This window comes from Protopterus annectens, chromosome 11.part0 (assembly GCF_019279795.1).
Source record: "Protopterus annectens isolate FY-2018-M chromosome 11.part0, PAN1.0, whole genome shotgun sequence".
Classification (NCBI taxonomy): Eukaryota; Metazoa; Chordata; order Ceratodontiformes; family Protopteridae; genus Protopterus; species Protopterus annectens.
The window spans coordinates 467,401,946-467,421,741 of record NC_056745.1 but is presented as its reverse complement, the minus strand read 5'-3'; the positions used below and the strand labels follow the sequence as shown (position 1 = coordinate 467,421,741).

The 19,796-nt window shown below is 43.0% G+C and overlaps 1 protein-coding gene across 2 annotated transcripts in view; it reads right to left on the bottom strand.

Annotated features, from left to right (window-relative positions):
* Positions 1-19,796, bottom strand: part of GLIPR1 (GLI pathogenesis related 1) — a 1,221,813-nt gene that overhangs the window by 687,818 nt on the left and 514,199 nt on the right. The gene's annotated exons all lie outside the window — the stretch shown is intronic.

Here is a 19,796-nt window from a genome sequence, read left to right as displayed (position 1 = left end):
CAAGTGCAAAATTGGGAAAAAGGGTTGAGGATGGATGGATGGATTTGTCCTCAGCCATACTGGCTAGAAAAACTTCTTGTTCCTTCCATGGTTTTAAAACATTAATGGGATACATTTGCTTAGGTTTACATTTCTCCAGCTGTTTTATCCTATAATTTATATTACTAATTTTCTTAGCACGACATTTGTCTCTTGCCTCCTAATCAAGAATTTATTCTTAGTCACAGGAGCAAAGACTAATACTTTGCCCCTTGCTGAAAATTGCTGTGTATGTGTATGAAACATAGGCAATAACAGTCTTAAAAGCTGGTAGTCCTTTCTTCCTGGGTATCTTCGGCTATATCCAGAATTCCTATGGACTGTCTCCCATATACAAGTTCAAATGGACTAAAGTCAGTAGAGGACTAGGGAGCTTCTGTAAAACCAAGCATAAGATAAGTAAAGGGGAGTCACAGCTTTTTCCATCCTGATCCATAATATTTCTTAACACACTGATTTCAAAGTTTTATAAAACCATTCCACTATCCCATCTATCAGGCATGGTAGACAGAAGTGCAGATCTGTTTGAATTTAAAAACTGTCACATTTACTTTGTGCTTTGACAACAAAATATGGTGCTTGGTTGGTTAAAATTGTTTTTGGTATGCCGGCCCTAGACAGCATCTGCACTTTTGCATTAGTAATAACATTATCAGTTACTTTCCACATAGGAATAACCTCTAGAAAATGGCATAATCCATTAACTAGGTGCCTGGAAATGGGTCAGGACCTGAGACTTCATGTTGACTTTGTTTGCATTAAGCACTTAAGATCTTAAAGTTACTGTTCATTATTTTCTATTTAAATTACAGATGTTGCTTTGCTTTTGGTGAAACCAGCCTTTTTTTACTTCAAGTTTTAAAAATTAAACCTGTGTTTAGAATTAAGATTTCTGTGCCAGCCAGTTTAATTTTCCACACTGAAACCGAAGCTTAGTGTGTCACTGCCAAGTGAACAGGCTTCTCCAACGTAAACATTCTTTTTATCTGGTGCTCAAAAGTATTCGTTGTTGTGTTAAGTACTATACTGGAGCACACTGCAATTATTAGAAATTGAGCAAACTTATTTTCACTTGCTGTTTAGAAATTCATAGTGCAGTCAGAGAGGGTGAGAGAAAAAGATTGTCTGTGTGTGTGTGCGTGTGTGTGTGTGTGTGTGTGTGTGTGTGTGTGTGTGTGTGTGTGTGTGTGTGTGTGTGTGTGTGTGTGTGTGTGTGTGTGTGTGTGTGTGTGTGTGTGTGTGTGTGTGTGTGTGTGTGTGTGTGTGTGTGTGTGTGTGTGTGTGTGTGTGTGTGTGTGTGTGTGTGTGTGAGAGAGAGAGAGAGACTAAGAGAGGGCATACCTGCTTCTCCTCACTGTGCTGTTTTACCTACAATTCTTTTCAACCATGACCTGAGTGCCTCAGCACATTTTTTACAATATATTTAAAAAGAAGTTGTATACTCACCATAACATTCCATCTATGTTGTCCACTTCAGTCCTCATCAAAACCTGTGGGTCTCTGTTCTGAGCTCAGAACCGACTCGGCTATCAGCAAGCTAAGGACTCCAAGCCAGAGCTCCTCCCACCTCCTCATACTGCCTAGCTCCTCTCGGATACCTCAGACTGTTTGCTGCCAGTATTCTCAGAAGTGTGTACTCACCATAACACTCCATCTGTGTTGTCCACTTCAGTCTCCATCAAAACCTGTGGGTCTCTGTTCCGAGCTCAGAATCGATTTGGCCATCAGCAAGGTAAGGACTTCAAGCTAGAGCTCCTCCCACCCTACTCATACTGCTTAGCTCCTCTCGGATACCTCAGACTGAGTTTACTGACAGTATTCTCAGAAGAAAGAAATACATACTTAAACAATAAAGCTTAAAAGAATGCTCAGGAGCTCAAAACATGAACAAAGATTCACAGAATTATCCATCAGATCCATCAGAGATAAGGAAGGGGGAAGAAGGGAGGAAAGGTTGATAAAGACTGAAGCAGACAACACAGATGGAATGTTATGGTGAGTACATAACTTCTTTATCTGATATTGTCTGTTCAGTCTTCATCAAAACCTATGGGACAGAGTCCCCAGCTACATGAATCTGGGTGGCCCCATGGAAGGATATTCTGAACCACTGCAGACCCAAAAGCAACCCTATTTCTGGATATGATATCAAGTTTGTAATGAAAATAAAGGTATGAGAATTAGTCCATGAAGCAGCTGCACAAATATTTTCAAAGAAACTCTGGACCAGAAATCCTAGGACATGGATATGGATCTTGTGGAATGAGCTCTGACTGGCCTACATAAAGGAACATTGTTCAACAAATGTAAATGAGTAATACAATCCCTTAACCATTGAGCAGTAGTAGCTTTAACAACAGCTTGTCACGTTTTCAGATTCAAAAAAAGGGAAAACAATTGATCAAATTTCCTGAATGCTTTTGCCCTATCCAGGTAGGAGTGCAACTGTCCTTGAATGTCTAACAGGTGCAACATACATTCACCCTTATTTTGGAAATTTGGATAAAAACACAGGGAGATTTATGGATTGATTAATGGTGTTCATTGATGCAAACTTTGATAAGAAAGAAGGATTAGTTTGTAAAGTAACTCTGTCTTTATGAAAAATAAGATAGAGAGGTTTGGAAGACAATGCTTGAAGATCCAAAACCCTCTTGGTCGAAGTAAATGCTACCAACAAGACTGTTTTCCAGGCCAAGAATTTCAAATCTGCCTTAGCAGTAGGTTCAAAGAGAGGTATGGTCAGAGCTTGAAGAACCAATGTAAGATTCCACGGAGGAGTAGGATCTTTGATAGGTGGTCAAAGAAGGAAAGTACCCATGAGAAAGGCTTTGCAAAGTCTAGAAGAAGTTAAAGATATAGCATTCTCCCCAGTGTGGAAATTAGAAATGGCTGCTAATTGAACTTTAACAGTAGAGAAGCTGGCTCCCGAATGAAAAACACCAGCTAGGAAGTCCAAGACTGCGGAAATGGGATCTATAAGTGGATCGATGTGATTTTGTAAATTTTCCTGGTAGAAGACTTATGGGAGGAAATGATAATCTTTTGAACTAGGGAAGATAGCCTGGATTGTCTAGCCATCATTGGAATTGCAGAAACCATATGGTTAGTTTCAAGTTGTGAAGATCCAGATAAATTTGCCCTGAAGGGTGAGACAGAAGATCTGGACATGAATCCAGGGTCCATGGAGGGCAAATTAAGTGAGACCACAGGAAGGTGAACCAAACTTGTCGAGGCCAAAAGGGGGCAATGAGAATCACTTTGGTCTTCAACATGCATACATTCTGAAGAAAGAGGAAAAAGGGAATGCATAAAGACTAGGAGGCCAGGAATGGACTACAGCATCTTTTCATGACTGCCCCTGTGGAGGGATCAGGGCAAAGTACCTGCTGCACTTGTTGTTGAAGCGAGAGGCAAAGAGATTGCATCAGGGTTGACCCCATCTGAGGAAAATCCTGTTTCCACTGACTGATTTAGAGACCACTCGTGAGGCATCAAAAGAACTCTGCTGAACCTGTCTGCTAATATGTTGTGCTCTCCTGGAATGTGCATTGCAACTAGAATGAGGTTGGTAGAGAGAGCTCATTGTCACACTCTCATCACTTCTCGACAAAGGGTGTAGGACTTGGTTCCACCTTGTTTATTAAGGTACAACGTAACAGACATAGTGTCGGTCTGAATCACAGTTGTCCCTAGAGAAAGAAGGGAGTGAATGGCTTGTAACACTAAAAGCACAGCCTTCATCTCTAGGACACTGATATGCAGATTGGTTTCCTGGGGAGACTACATGCCTTGAACTGTCCTTCCCAGGCAATACACCCCCCCCCCCCACCCCAGCTGGGAGGTGTCCATGGTCAACGTGGTGACAGGGGTATGAAGAATGAAAGGTCGACCCTGAGACACTTCTGGGTGGTGAAGCCACCACAAACTGCACACTCAAAATAGTCTTATAGGATGATTGAGGGGATGATGCAGAAGGGACCATTGGACTGGCAATGTCCACTGTCGGACTGTCATATGTAAACAAGCTGTCGATAGCAAAGTTATTGTTGTAGCCATAGAACCCAGAGCCCCGAGGACAAGATTTGCTGGAGGAACTGGCACCGCTAACATCTGTCTGATATGTGTCCATAATGATAGAATCCTGTCTGGTGGAAGATAGGCCAGGGTTTTGTTTGTAACCAAGCGGGCTCCTATAAAATCTATCACCTGCAAAGGGTGTAACTGTGACTTGTGAAGGTGTCTAGTGATCCCTAAAGTTGGGGCCAGCTGCAAAAGAAAATCCCTGGCCTGAACCAACAACAAGTAGATGCCTGGATGGTCCGACTAGCAGCCAGTCATCCAGGTAAGGAAACACATGGAATCCTTGCAGTCTGACGTGAGCTGCAACTACTATCATGCTAAGGCCTTCGACACCATCCCCCACTCTGGAATCATCGATAAACTTACTAAGCTGGGCATAAATCCCTATGTCACTCGATGGGTTGCCAACTGGCTTACCGACAGAACCCAGACTGTAAAAGTAGCCGACTCCAAATCCAGCTCCAGACAAGTGACAAGTGGAGCACCTCAGGGTTCAGTCCTGGGACCACTTTTGTTTGGCATCTACTTCTCTGAAGTACAGGCCAACACTAAGGGACTCTGGCTAACAAAGTTTGCAGATGACTACAAACTGGGAGCCATTATTGAATCCCCAAATGATGTGGATATTCTACAAAAGGGCCTTACAGAAACAGATGCCTGGTGCCAGAGCCATGGGCTGAAGCTTAATGTCAAGAAATGTATGGTCATCCCCTTTGGAAAAAACATGTACCCATGAACTACCACATAGGTGGCAGGACACTAAACATCGAAAGTGTGATGAGAGACTTAGGGATACAAGTGGACAGTGGTCTCACTTTCGATAACCACATTGCCACAACAGTCAGGAAATCCTTCTATGTGGCACACCTCATCACTAAGGGCTTTTCATCCAGAAAAAAGGAGGTCATTGTCCCACTGTACTCATCCCTCATTAGACCCATTATAGAGTATAATGCCCCATTTGGTATTACCTCACAAGACATCTGCAACAGCTGGAAAGGCCACAGAAATACCTCCCTAAAAGAATCACAGGCCTAAAGCAGATGCCATATGCTGACCATCTAAAAAAACTCCAGCTATACTCTGTGGCATATCGTCTACTCAGAGGCGATCTCTGCTTAACATACAAGGCCATGTCAAACCCTGAGCTGTTGGACATGCTCCACTTAAAGAAATCCCAATCCCTCAGAGCCACACGCTCCAGGGATCTAAACCTTATCATCACAATGAACAAAACATGCTGGAGGGATAGGTTCCTGACCCAGAGACTCCCCATACTCTGGAATAGACTGCCCATACATGTCAAGCAGAGCACCTCATTGGCCCTCTTCAAAAGGAACCTTGATGATTGGATGGGAGATAGGAAATTCACCCCGGGGATCCTGTCAGTCGCCCTGCTAGACAGGGGCCCAGAGAAGTGAATATTGTGGGAAAAAATTTCCAGGGAATTGTTATGGCTAGGCTTGCATAGGCCTTAGGGCCGATAGCCTAGTACCAACCTATGAACCTATGGTGAACACACTGAGGGCTGTGGTGAGATCAAATGGAAGCAAATGAAATGGTAATGACTGACTCCCTGCTGGAAATGAAGGTAACTTCTGGAGCGTCTGTTCATTTTGATATGATAGTATGCATCCTTCAGGTCTATTGAGCACATCCAGTCATCCTTCTGTAGAAAGGGACGGATGGACTGAACCATCACCATCCTGAACTTTGTGTGTTTCAGCAATCTGTTCAAGTAAATTAGGTCCAGTATGGGCCTAAAAACCCATTTTCTTTGGAACTAAAAAGAATTGAGAGTAAATCTCTGATTTGCGCTGGTCAAAGTTGACCTCCTGGATGACTCTTTTTTGAAGCAACTTTGCAATTTCCAAAGTTGCCACCTCCCTCTGATTGGATGGAATATTGTGGACGTGTTGTTTTGGCTTGGGGAGATTTAAAAAGGGAATGGAATAACCTCTGGATATGACACCTTACACCCAAGGAGCATCATCCCCTGACTGCCTCCAGAGAAGGACGGTCTGGAAAACAACTCAGGGATTGCAAAAAATTTCTCCAAATGAGAATCCCGCGACCCCTGATTCAGTGGACCTCATCTACCTCCAGGGTGGCATATACCACTTGACTTATTCCCTCCTCTGCCTCTAGGGGAATAATCTCCCTGAACATTCTGGAAAGGACCCTGGGATTTTCTGAATCACAACTTCTTTCCTCACACTGACTCCTGGAGAAGGACCTTTGCAGGGTAGAGAAGCGGATTTTAATGGCAGACAAGGTCTTTCCATCTTTCTCACTGCGGGAGAGTGTGTCACAAACAGTCAGTCCAAAGAGGGAGGAACTGTCAAATTGACAAATGATGCCTTAAAGGGTTCCGAAAAATCACACAGCCACATCCAGGCATGGCGCTGAATGGCAATGCCAGAACCAGCTGCCCTACAGGTGCCCTCAACTGTGTGAGAAATCAGCCTCATGGACAAGTTGGAAACGGACTGCAGAGTGGCCACACAGGAGGTAAAGGAAGTCTGTTCCTCCCCCGTCATGGACTTGGGGCCGGAGCTAGAGAGTTCCTTAAGTAAGTAACTCTGTAGCCTCATAAAGTGGGAAAGGTAGTTCAATGCTCTGAGGGCAAAGATTGAAGAAGCATGGACACTTTTTCCAAATCTGTCCATAGTACCAGACTCCCTATTAGGGGGATGGACAGTAGATCTTTCCTGGGAAAGCTCTTTCTTGGTGGATGCCGCCACCACCATGGCATCTACTGGAAAGCCCTTCGTCTGGTGAGGTCTATCCTTGGGGGCACTAAGAATCTTATCAGCTATTTTAGGAATAAAGTTCTGCAGTGTCTGGTTCCTTCCAAGACCTTTCAAACACCAGGTCCACAAGGGGGTCTGTGGGAGGATGGGACACCCAGGATGTAGATGGACCAGTTCAGAAGGCCTCCAGGAACACTGACTCATCTGTGGTGGGGTTTGGGGCTGACCATCCACCTTTCTAGTGAAGAATTTCTAAAATGTTTCCAAAGGAGATGTCGGTTGGAGATCTAGGGTACCCCTCCCCTTCATCCAAGTCAGTGTCTGTCTTATGAGATTCCTCTGGGGAAGCTAGGTGCCTCCTTCTGCACCTTTTCTTTTGGTGAATCTCCTCAGTGGGGTACTCTGGGGAGGTGTTGGAAGAAGTCTGGGCTTTTCCAAGTGGAAGAGTATGGAGACTCTGAGGAAATGACTGACCCGGTAGCAGAAGAAAGGTTTCTGATGCAGAGATCAGGAGGGGAAGGGGTGGATCCGAATCTGTAGGAGCCAGAGGTCTCCTAGGAATGGAGAGGATCCCCTTTACCACCTCAAAGGCAGAAGGACTACCAGAGTCTCGAGGAAGCCTCCCCTGTCCCAAGGGCTCAGGAGCCAACTGTTTCCAGTCACCACCACCCTCCACTCTGATGGGGGAGTTGGCGCCGAGCTGTCAAATCCCGAGGCACTGAGGGGGAAGCAACAACTTTGAGAGCTTTGGAGTAGAAGAAATCTCCCCATACTCGATGTTGAGGCTTCGGCTGCTAGATGTCCTTAGCCCTGATGCGGTCGGAACTGAGGGAGTCAAGGAAGCAGTCAGGCTCGAAGAGGTAAGGACTACTGCACCTAACAGACTGGCTCCAGGGACAGACGGATCCGGGAGCTCTGAAATGGCAGTTAAGATTGGAGAAAGAGAAACAATCCTATAGGCAGCAGTTCTGCTCACAGATCCCATGGAGAATAAAGATGGGATGACCCCCAACTGGATCTGTCCTCATCAGTCTGTTTACCTCGTTCTCTGACAGGTCTGACAGGACCTGATGAATGAGGATACAAAGGAGGATCTGGAGTGAAGCCTGAGGGAAGCAACCCATGAAGACATACTGAGTGCCACAAGCTCCAGCCCCAAAGGGGGAGCTGAGGCATGGGGTGGGAAAGAAGAAGCCAATATTGAAGCCAGGGAACTCTGCTCCGAAGGTCTCAGGACCTTTTTTGGAGGCTCAGACTCAACAGATATGCAATAATCCAGAGAACATTTGTTATGATGTACACTTGTATGAAGCTTCCCCTATCTTCTACTACACACCATTAACCTCGTGTCCCCCCACTTCACAAAGGACTCTATCTAACATCCACGCTGACACATCCACCAGTAACTACTATATCTTAACTCTTATCTACCTGGAAACACCCCTTCCGGTCTGTACCTGACTACCCTATCCCTGCTCCCCCCCCCTCCTGAACTTCCTCCTGGAAGCTTTAAAGTCCCTCCTAACCTCTGGGCGCTATTTTTAAACTTGTCCTCCTTTCGGCTGCTGTGTGTCCTTGGCTGAGTGCCAGCACCTACAGTAAGTTAACTATTTTTGTTTTTTTGCTGTAATTACTGCTTATGTTTGGTGTTTAGCTATTGTTTGACTGTAGTGGTACAAGGATTAGCTTACTCCCTGCAATTGCGTTTTCTTAAAATATCTAGGTATACGCTATCAGGTTTGCACTTGGTTTAATTGCTCTAAAAAGTTAACTATTGGGTGTATGTCTCCATACTTTTTATCTCAAGCTGTGTCTATCGACTCTACAAGTTTAAATGCTTATGAACAGCAATAACTTAACGTTTGTGAACTAACTGCCATTGTAATGCAAACTGCCGCTACAGTGTTACATATTACTTAGATATACTCTATTTGTTATGTGACCTTAACATAACTAACTACCTATAGTAGTTGTGAATAATGCAACGTAAAGTTCAGAGACTTGGTTCTGCTTATATGCACAAATGCTTAACATCTGTGCTGTTCTGACCCATTTATATAATCCTGCCATGGAACTAACCCCTAATTCCACATAAATTCTAATGTTTTTATGCATTGTTACTGTCTTAATTAAATTTCACTCCTGCTGCTTTTAGTATATATTTTAAAGATCTCGGCACTGCTCTGCCCTTTTAAAGAACCTTTATGTACAACGGAGCGTCCGTATAATGCTTTTAGCTTCTTAAAGGTTTTGGAATCATTTTGCTGCTTTTTTTTTTTTTTTTAACAGCTATAATTATTGGGATTTTTAACCACCATTTAGTAGAACACACGTGTAAAACGGAGAGTCCATACATGCTTCAAACTTGGCCTTAATCCAGTCTGCAAACGGCAACCCAAATTTGTAGCATATACAAGCAGTGCCCTCCATTGTGGAAATGCTCACTCTAAGGGTTGTCTAGACCACTTAAGGCGGCAACCTATAATTGTATAATTTACAGGTAGTGCTCTCTACTGTGGAAGTGCTCACTCTAAGGGTGGCCTACACCACTTAAGGCTAGCAAATTGATTTTTTTCTGTGTAGCCTAAACACATGTACTGTTCTACTCAACATAATTGTTCATGTCTGACTCCAACTATTACTTTATGTGATTTATTTTAATTTAATGTACTACTAATATCTGTTTATCCTTACTGCTCTATGTATATAGTGTTATTTACTGCGTTAATATAACTTATTTTCTCATTTTTTCTTCTGTTCTTCAGCTTTCACCCGGACTAACCCTTGTGTTTTCGCCTGGGTGGAATTCTACACCTATTTTTCTTCTGCTTTCTCAGCCAACTGCTCTAAGAAATTTTATCACACCCTGCTACCTCCTGCAAGCTTCTAATAGAAGAATTCAAGGAAGTATGTTTATTTGCTGCCTAGCCTTGAAATAAAATACCCAGTAAGCACTGCTAGGTGTTCTGTTTGCTCCCAGCCAAGATAGCCAGCAGCTAACCCCTTTTTTCCCCTATATACATCCCCCCCCTTACCTAGACCCCTGACTTCTTTTGCTCTCATCTCCCCTCAGCCTAGCTTAGTCCTGGGTGAGCCCTGGTGTATTTCAGTGCAATTCTGCTTTTGTCCACTAGATGTCATCCTTTCCCCACCAATATCTACTTCTCCAATATCTACTTCTATTTCACTTACCCTAACATTCTCTTTAAATTCTAATCTTTTCTTTTTCTCTCTCTCTTCTTTATTTCAGTCCATTCCTATCCACTATTCCTAGGCCACCTCCACTTACCTTTGTGCTATTCAACATTCACTGACAGTTTTTCCATCTGACCACTTTGTTCTTCCTGCTCCGTTCGCCCTACGGGCTCACTCCGCTCCCCTACCCTGCCCCCAATTTCCATCCGCCCCCAGTACCTCTAACCTTATACCCTCTTAACCACACCCCCTTTACCAACGACCACTCATTGAATCACTCCTAGCCACACCCCATATCTATATCTCTACTCCCCTTAATTATAAATCCCCTCCCTTCCCACCTACTCTATCTTCCAAAGCAAACCCCTACTCCTCTCCTTCTCCCTACATACATACTATACTTTCTTCTACCATGCCTTACCAATACCAATGTTTTCTATCACTCTTACTCCTGACCACTCTTACCACAACTTACCTCTTAACCTCCTATGAACAACCACTCTTATCTCCTCTTATCATCCCTTCCAAACAAACTCTAACACCTTTTCCTGCTTTATCTACAACCTTCCTTAATGCCATCTTCAAGCCTAGTTTCTTTCAAGCTAAATATCATAGACTATATCATATTAAATACTCCATCTTAAGCAATAAAAAATTACTTTACCACTATTGTAAACCTCCCCAATATTACAATTTCATATTACTCCACTCATTAAAAGATGGAGACATCCACCCCAACCCAGGCCCAAGTCCTACCCCATCCCCCATTAACTACAATCTATACCATACGATCCTTTTACCATCTACCAAACCCTCCAAATCACTCTCAATAGCCCATATCAACATATGTAGTATATGAAACAAAATACCACAAGTTCATGCCCTTCTGGATGTTCAGCAATTCGATATCCTCTGTTTAACAGAAACATGGCTTAAACCCACAATAAAAGACATGGAAATCATCCCCCCAGGCTATAGCATCTTTCGACAAGACCGTTTAAATAAAAAAGGTGGAGGGGTTGCAATTATCTATAAAACAGGACTACAAATCAGCAAAATGATTTATAACCTACCTTTTGCTAACAACATAGAAATAATTATTTCTAAACTGCAGCTTAACTCCCATAAATCAGTTTACATCATCTGCACCTACCTTCCCCCAGGTAAAAATCTAACTATATTAGAAGACCTCCTAAACTGACTTTCTTCTAATCTCCCTCAAGAAACAATTCTGCTAGGAGACTTTAATATTGATTGGAATTTATGTAACAACACCAATCCTTCTTCCCTTATCAAACTGCATGACTTCTCACAAGCTATAAACTCTCCAACTAGAACAAATAAACTTAATAATAAAGAAACCATCTTAGACTGGATATTAACAAATTGTCCACAACAAAACTATACAACAGGAACCCTCCCGGATGACCTTAGTGACCACTCTCTCATATATATTATCAGACATAAAACAAGCTTAAATATCCCCTCTTCAGTCAGAACCATCTGTAACAAAAAACACCTTGACCATGAACTGTTTCTAACCGAACTTAAACAATGTAACTGGTTTCCCCTTAAGTCTATCCCTATAGATGAAGGAGTTAACTACTTTAATACTACCTTCCTAGCAATCCTAGACCAACACGCCCCAATGCGGTCAATAAGAATGAAAAATAAACCAGCTCCATGGCTCTCAAATCACACTAGGAAACTAATCCTCAGTAGAAACAAATCTTGGGCTAAATGGCGGTCCACAAAGGACATAACTGATCACCAAACCTTTAAACAACAAAGAAATATAACAAAAAAAGTCATCCTACAAGACAAAAAGAACTTTTATATACAACTACAACAATCATCTCTTCAACAACTACAAAAATTCTGGTGTACTATTAACACACTAAAATCCCCAGGCAGAGTTGAATCACCTAATCCACTAGGCTGCAACCCTGACTGTCCAATGCAAACAGCTAATGCCTTTAATTCTTTCTTCACTACTACTATACTAAATCTAGCAAATCAGCAAAACCCAGATACCTCTAATTTGCCCAGTCCAAGCTCTACTCCTCCCCTTTTCACTTTGAACGTATACCCACCTCCTATATCTCTTCTCTACTTCAAAAACTAAAACCTAATACCCCCTCAGCTTACAAACTACCAGCCGAATACCTCAAAATAGGAGCCAAAGCCATTGCCTACCCAATCTCCATATTGATCAATAGAACCTTAAAAGAAGGTTTAATCCCATCAATCTGGAAAATCTCATACATTATTCCTCTTCACAAAGGTGGCGACTCTACTGAGTTCTCTAACTTTCGTCCCATTGCTCTACTCTCCCCACTTGCTAAAATCATGGAGAAATGTATCCATAAACAACTTATAACCCATCTACTCTGCCATCAGCTCCTAGCTGTCAACACGGTTTTCGCCCATTTCATAGTACCACCACCGCCTTACTATCCTTTACCAACTGTATCAACAAAAATCGTAACAATAATACTCTAGCCTCTGATTTCTTTGTAGACCTATCTAAAGCCTTCGACATGGTTAATCATCAACTTCTCCTCCACCTACTGAAGTCCCTCTCCTTCGACTATCCTGCCATGAACTGGTTCACAGCCTATCTGGATAACCAAAAACAAGCAGTTCTCTGGCAAAACCATCTTTCCGACCTTCGTCCTACCTCTCTAGGTGTCCCACAAGGCTCTATTTTAGGTCCACTACTGTTTTCCATTTTCATAAATGACCTTCATCTCTCTATTCCACAGACTACCTGTATTCAATATGCTGATGACTCTACTATCATTTGTTCTGCCTCATCCCAAAATGATCTTCATTCTCTCGCACAAAAAGCCTTCTCTACTATTGAACAATGGTTCTCCAACCACTGTCTTCTCCTTAACCCCCAAAAAAACAAATTACTGCTCTTTACTCCCTCTCATCTATCGCCCCCTCTTCATTTCACACTTACATCTAACAATGGTACCGTTATCTCTCCTGACCCCAACACCAAACTCCTTGGAATTACTATTGACAATCAGCTAAAGTTTGACACTCACATAAATTCCACAATTAAATCTACTAACAAAAAACGTTGATACCTTTATCGCATCAAACCTTTCCTGACATCAGTAGCCAGAGCCACAATAGCTAGAACCCACTTAATCTCTACCCTGTTATATGCTTCCCCCATATATACCAATCTTTCTAAAAATAATCTTAACAAACTTACTAGATCATACAATAATATTGCTAGATTTACTACCAACTCTCCTTACAGGACCCACCACTGTCTGAATCTAAAACAGCTAGGGTGGCTTGAATTACCGCACCTACTACAATTTAACCAACTTATAATCGCCTACAAAGCCCTACACCAACCCGATAACACCCCAATTCTCTCTACCCTTATAAGACCATATAATAACTTGAAGAATCTTCGCTCTGCCAACAAAATGTTGATACACACTTCCTTCTCTAATAACTTAGCAGGTGATTCTTTATTCTCGAACTCAGTTGGTAAAATATGGAATCAATTACCAAATGACCTCACTACCCTTACCTCTCTCTCACTATTTAAAACTAACCTAAAACTTTTTTTCTCCAATCACTGGTTATGCTCTTGTACCAACCCTTACTAACCATTTTTTTCTCTATCTGTCAACCACAAAATATTATTCTCAACCATAATCTCTACGTCTAACCATTCCTTAAACTAACCCTCCTCCTTATTCATAGCACTCTCTCTCCTGAGTACTACTTCTTATCTTTAACTCTTCTAGCCATTTTTTTTCTCAGTCTTATTCTAATTTTTGTTAACTGGAGAGGTATTATTCTATATTAATGCCATTGCCAAAATTTTTTGCTTTAGATGTTTCAAAATGTTGTTTTAAAATGTTTAATCTATAAATGTTAAATCTAAATGTTATTTTATGTTTTTGTATGTTTTATGATGCTGTGTAACGGGAGCTTTTCTCCCCAGGCCTCCACTGAAAATTGACATGTATCCAGTTGGGACTAGCCCAGTCAACAAATGTAAAATAAAATAAATAAAAAAAAATGATCCCTGGCCTCTTTAGACTTTTTGTGGGGGTTGAGCCCCTGAGACAAAAGCAACAGGATGAGGAATAAGACCTCTGAGAACTAGCTTATTTCTTCTATCTGCAAGGGCCCAGGGAAAAAGGCCTTACAGATAGAACAAGCCATCTGAAGGTGGGAAGGACAAAAAAAAAATGTACTCAGGAAAGGAGGAAACACTGGAAAGATGCGACATCCATGCAGCAGAAAACACTACACTGCACTACGGAGAAAAAAAAAAAAGGTATGTACTCACCATAATGTTCCATGTTTGTTGTCCATCTCGCCATTCATTTTTACTGGATGGGTTCAGAGCCAGTCCTTGGCTCTGACTTGGCCGAATACACTAGCTCAAAGTCTTTCACTTGGCTCATGGCTGAATAGGTATCCCATCGTGCAGTGGTGTAATCCCCAGATCTTGTTTTCTGCTAATCATAACAATGTGCCCACGATTGTCCTGCAACATCAAGTATAGAAAGAATAAAGAAATTCAGAGGAGTGCCTTCAGAAGAAAGAAAGTTCTCACATCTAAATCCTCTAGGAGCCTTTGGCTGGGGGAAGGTGGGGGGGGTCGTAAGAATGAATGGCGAGATGGACAACAAACATGGAACGTTATGGTGAGTACATGACTTCTTTATGTTATGTTGTCCTATCTCACTTTCATTCTTGCTGGAATGGAAAGCGTCCCTAGCACCATTTTCCTGGGTGGCTCACAGGAGTAAACCTTTGAGAACAGTGGAACCAAAGGAAACCCTATCCTAGGAGGCCAAATCAACTTTGTAATGAGTAACAAAAGTATGGGGTCTTCCCACGTAGCAGCAGCACAAATACTGTCCATTGATAATCTGGCTAGGTAGGCAGAGGATGTTGCTAAAACCCTAGTAGAGTGGCCTCTAGCTTTAAAGGGTAAATTCCTGTTATTTGAGATGTAATGCAATTTGAAAGCCAACTTGAAAGTGCAACTTTTGAAACTGGCATGCCCCTGTTTGCTTCTGAAAAGGAGATGACGAATTGATCTGTTTTTCTGAAATTTTTGGTCCTATGCAGATAAAACCTAAGTTGTCTATGCACATTCAATTGGTGAGGTTTGTATTCTGCCTTGTTGCTATGATTAGGAAAAAAACATTGGGAGCTCAATTGATTGATTCAGATTTTTTGGGAGCAAACTTTTGGCACAAAGGATGGATTATTTCATAGAGATACTCTACCCGTATGGAAGATAAAGTATAGTGGCTTGACTGATACAGCTTTCAAACTCCGAGACTCTTTTTGCAGATGTTATGGCTACTAGAAAGATAGTTTTCCAAGAGAGAAATTTGAGATCACAAGGTTAGATGCGTCAGAAGAAAATTCAGATCCCACGATGGAAGAGGTTCTTTAATTGAACTCTAATTGTAGCTACTGCGGAACCTTGCTTGAAAAGTTCTGCAAGAAATTCTAAAGTTGACCTAACTGGGGCAAAAAAGGGATCAGTGTTTTTGCCTGTGCCCAGTAGAAGAACCTCTTCCATTTACTAGAATATAACTTTCTGGTAGAAGCCTTGTGAGAGGATACCAAAATGTGTCTTACTGCCGGTGTGAAGTCTTGAAGCCTGACTAAGTTTGGAAGTGGAGCAGCCAAGCTGTCAAATTGAGGCTCTGGAGAGCAGGATGAAATGTTCCCGACATATGAGTCAGAAGGTCTGGAACTAGGTCTAGAACCCATGGTTTCTCCTGTAGGTGAGGCCAGAGAAAGGGGAACTAAATCTGACGAGGCCAATATGGAGCAATGAGAATCAGCCTGCTACCCAAGCATTTTGCTTTCTGAATGACTTTGGGTATCAGGGGAAAGGGGGGAAAGCCATAGAGAAGTCCCGAGGGCCAGTCGTGAACAAGTGAACCTTTCTGTGTCCTCCTCATTAGGGCAAAGTAGCTGCTGCATTTGGTATTCATGGGAGTGGCAAAAAGGTTGCAGCAAGGCTGTCCCCATTCTTGGAAAATTTTCTCCGCTATGTTTTGGTTTAGAGACCACTCGCGAGGCATTAAAATTGCCATGCTGAATTTGTCCGCTATCACATTGGATTTCCCTGGGATATGCGTTGCTACCAGAAAATGTTGGGAAGAGATTGCCCATTGCCATACTCTCAGCACTTCTTGACAAAGGGGGTATGATTTGGTTCCTCCTTGTTTGTTTATGTACCAGACTACCGACATGTTGTCTGACTGGACTGCAATCATTCCTAGTGGAAGAGAGCCCTGGAGTGCTTGCAACACTAGAAGCACTGCTCTCATCTCTAGAACATTGATGTGCAAATGAGCCTTGTGTTCCTGCCATGTGCCTTGGACTGTTCTTCTCAGATAATGCCCCCCACCTTATCTGGGAGACATCTGTGGTCACTGTATCTACAGGCTGTTGTGGCAAAAAAAGGTTGCCTGATGGTCACGTGGTTGGACCGAAGCCACCAAAGACAATCTCTCTTGCATGACTCTGTAATTCTGATTTGATAAGTCATGGGAAGCTCTTGTAATGACCACTGAGCAAAAAGGAGCCATTGAAGGATTCTCATATGTATCCTGGCTAGAGGAACTAGGGTGATGGTTGATGCCATGGTTCCTAGGACTTTCAAAATTATTTTTGCTTTTACCTTGTTTCTGGATAGAAGGTCGGCTACTTGTGTCTGAGAACAGAAACTCTGTTGGGAGGCTGACATGCCATCATGGAAATGGTGGCGAGATCCGAGTCTATGGATGTAATATGTTGACAAGGCAACAAGGAAGATTTTTGTAAATTCAGTTATGCCTAACTAAGAAGAGGTTTGTAGTGTGGTGTCTCTCACTTGCTGAAGTAGATGCTTGGTGGTGGCAGTTAGGAGCCAGTCATCCATGCATTTGGTAAACACTCTGGGGGTTGTAGTGAGACCAAAGGGCAGAGCTCAAAACTGATAATGAGTAGCTCCCAGCTGGAAGCGTAAATGACTCCTTGATGCTCTATCCATTTTTATGTGGTAGTATACATCTTTGAAGTCTATTGAACACATCCAATCATCTTTCCCTAAAAAGGAAGAACTGACTGCAGTGTCACCATTCAGAACTTGGACTTCTTCATGGATTAATTTAGTTTGCTGAGATCCAATATGGGTCTCCAGTACCCTGTTCTTTTTGGCATTACAAAGAATCTTGAGTAAGTTCCGAATCCTATTTTGTCTGCGGGGACTTTTTGGATGACTCTTTTGTCTAGCAACTTTTGAATTTCTACAGTTGCTTGTTCCCTTTGACTGGGTGGAACATCCGGGATTGTTCTGATCTGTGAGACAGGGTGGCAAAAGGTAATGGAATAACCTCTGGATATTATACTTTGTACCCACTTGTCTCTTGTGATATCGCACCAGGCTTCTGGGTACAAAGTTAACTGCCTGCAGAGTAGAGCAGACGGGCCTTCTTTCAAAAGCACTGGTAGGGCTGGCCACGAAAGGAATCACGGTCACCCTAGTTTTGCAGACCTTCTCTGCCTCATGGACATCTTCCATTATTGCCTCCCCCTCTGCCCCTGGGGAAGGGTTCACCTCATGCATCCTGAAAAACTCCCTGGGATCATTTGAACCACATTTTCCCACTCTTCTGACCTTTAGGGTAAGGTCTTGAAGGCACGGAAAAACGGACTCCAACGGCAGAGGCAGTTTTCCCTTCCTGCTCAAATATGGTGAGTGTATGTTTGACTTTGGATCCAAAGAGTGAGGAACCACCAAAAGGGGCAATGACAAATGTAGACTTGAAAGGCTCTGCAATATTACACAAGCACATCCAGAAGTGTCTCCTCAAGGAAACTCCTGAACCCACTGCTCTGCTCGTTCCATCCGCTGCATAGGATATCAGTCTCATGGAGGAGTTAACAATGGAATTTAAGGTAGATAGCTGAGAGGTTACCTTGTCTGAAACTCCCACAGCTAATGAACCTTGGAGAGTATCTCCTAACTCCTTCAGGAGATCCATTTGTAGTCTCATGAAGTGCGTAAGGTAGTTCAGTGATCTGAGGGTAAAAGTCAATGACGAAAAAACACTCTTCCCATATCTGTCCATCGTTCGAGAGTCTTTGTTTGGTGGATGAACAGATGAGGATGTTTCAGAAAGTTCCTTCATGGTGGCTGCTGCCATCACCATAGCATCTACAGGAACACCTTTCATGAGGAAATCCTTTTCATATGGGGATGATAAGAAATTATTTGGCCTCTGAGGGACTGGTTCTGTAGTGTCTGGTGACTCCCACACCTTTCGACTAACCAAGTCTAAGAGCTCATCAAAAGGCAGAGACACCCAGGAGGCTAAAGGTTGAGATCCAAAAGCCTTCAGGTACACCGACTCCTCCTGAGAAGGGTTGATGGTTTTCCAGCCACCTCTTTGTTTCAGGATTTCTATGATATCTGCAATGGACGTATCTTCAGAGGATGACCGTGGGGACCCTTCTGACTCCTCGAGGTAAGTGTCAGAGGTTATGGACTCATCAGGGGAGTCTATATGCTTCCTCTTGCATGTTCTCTTTTGAGGAGCATCCTCAGAAGGGTATTCTGGGGAGGTCTCGAAAGAGTGGGGTTTGCCCAATGGAGTTCCCTGAGACTCTGGATCTCTGCTGGCCTATGGATGGGGTGGTGCCAAGACAGAAGCCGGTGGCTTGGGGGGAGAATAACAGTATCCTTATATAGAGTTGTAGGTGGGGCAGCACATTCCTCATCAGCTTGAAGGCAGATCCCCCCAGCTCCAAGGACACCTCCGGTTCTGAGGAAACAGAGGGAATCAGAAGCTCCATGGAGATCAGCTCCAAGGCTGATGTAGGAGCCGAGCTCAGCCTAGCTGAAGCACCGAGAGGTGAACTCAGAACCAAAGAAACTCGGGTCTGAGCATCCCCCCCCCCCCCCCGGAGCCAACCAGAGAGCTTCGGCTCGTAGACACTCCAGACCAAGAGTGTCGTAGCAGGGATTGGTTCCAAAATCTCCTGGAGGGGTCTCGGAACCGAAGAATCTATAGCAAGTGGTATCTGGTATTCTGGCTCCAAAGATCCAGCTTGGCTCAGAGGAGGAATAGTCGGGTCTATATTAGATCAATGAACGATTAAATGCTCGACTCTGTAAAGGTCGACCTTTATAGATCGAACATTTAATCGTTTGAAAATGTTTAAAAATAAAAAAAATGAAGTGACAAACCAAAAGCCAAAGGGTGTAAGCAGGGGGGCAAGCCCCGCTGCACCCCCCACACCCCCCTACTTAAATATACCAACTCCAAGATCATGCTGCAGTGTAGGGAAGGGGAAGGGGAAATTTCCCATTTCCGCACTGTAGTGCATTGATGTGCGATCTCAGAATTGGTATATTTAAGTAGCGGGGGGTGTGGGGGGGTGTAGAGGGGGCTTGCTAAAATCCTTTTCTTTTACTTTTTTTTGTTTAATTTTTTTTTTTTTTTTTTACATCTTCAAACATTTAAATGTTCGAGCTCTAAAGGTCGACCTTTAGAGATTCAAACATTTAATCATTCGTTGATGTAATATAGACCCGAATAGTCAGGGATGTAACAGTCTTGGATGGCTCCAAAACTGGTTGGGTCAGAGCTGAAAACAATTTAGCCAATGCCAGCAACTTCAAAAGTCTGCTCACCACCCTTTCCATGTCATCCTTCGATAAGCTCC